The sequence below is a fragment of the Leptonychotes weddellii genome, unplaced genomic scaffold, assembly GCF_054177405.1.
Source record: "Leptonychotes weddellii isolate Sample4059 unplaced genomic scaffold, ASM5417740v2 HiC_scaffold_44149, whole genome shotgun sequence".
Lineage (NCBI taxonomy): Eukaryota > Metazoa > Chordata > Mammalia > Carnivora > Phocidae > Leptonychotes > Leptonychotes weddellii.
This window is the reverse complement of record NW_028010939.1, coordinates 1-843: the sequence shown is the minus strand read 5'-3', so window position 1 is coordinate 843 and position 843 is coordinate 1. Positions and strand designations below refer to the sequence as shown.

General features: G+C 45.7%; 1 pseudogene; it reads right to left on the bottom strand.

Moving 5' to 3' along the window:
- Positions 1 to 5: 5 nt before the first annotated feature.
- On the bottom strand, positions 6 to 839 carry LOC145719434 (heat shock cognate 71 kDa protein pseudogene; annotated as a pseudogene).
- Positions 840 to 843: the final 4 nt, after the last annotated feature.

The window sequence follows — 843 nt, the reverse complement described above, 5'->3', positions numbered from 1 at the left end:
GCTCCACCACCAGGGAAGCCTCCAGGCATTCCTCCTGGCATGCCCCCTGCACTCTGGTACAGTTTGGTAATGATAGGATTGCAGACTTTCTCCAGCTCTTTCTGCTGGTGTTCAAATTCTTCCTTCTCTGCAGTCTGGTTCTTATCAAGCCAATTGATGATTTCATTGCACTTGTCAAGAATCTTCTGTTTGTCCTCACCATTGATCTTGCCCTGAAGTTTTTCATCTTCAACAGTTGCTTTCATGTTGAATGCATAAGACTCAAGTGAGTTCTTGGAAGACACCTTGTCTCGCTGTTTCTCATCTTCAGCTTTGTACTTCTCAGCTTCCTGGACCATGCGTTCAATGTCTTCCTTGCTCAAGCGGCCCTTGTCATTAGTGATGGTAATCTTGTTCTCTTTTCCTGTGCTCTTACCCACAGCAGAGACATTGAGGATACCATTAGCATCAATATCAAAAGTGACTTCAATCTGAGGAACGCCACGAGGGGCAGGAGGTATGCCTGTGAGTTCGAACTTGCCAAGTAGGTTGTTATCCTTGGTCATGGCACGCTCACCTTCATACACCTGAATAAGCACACCAGGCTGGTTGTCAGAGTAGGTAGTGAAGGTTTGTGTCTGTTTGGTAGGAATGGTAGTATTACACTTGATGAGAACAGTCATGACTCCTCCAGCAGTTTCAATGCCAAGAGAAAGTGGAGTGACATCCAACAGCAGCAAATCTTGAACATTTTCAGATTTGTCTCCAGAAAGGATGGCTGCCTGGACAGCTGCACCGTAAGCAACAGCCTCATCAGGGTTGATGCTCTTATTCAGTTCTTTCCCGTTGAAGAAATCTTGTAGA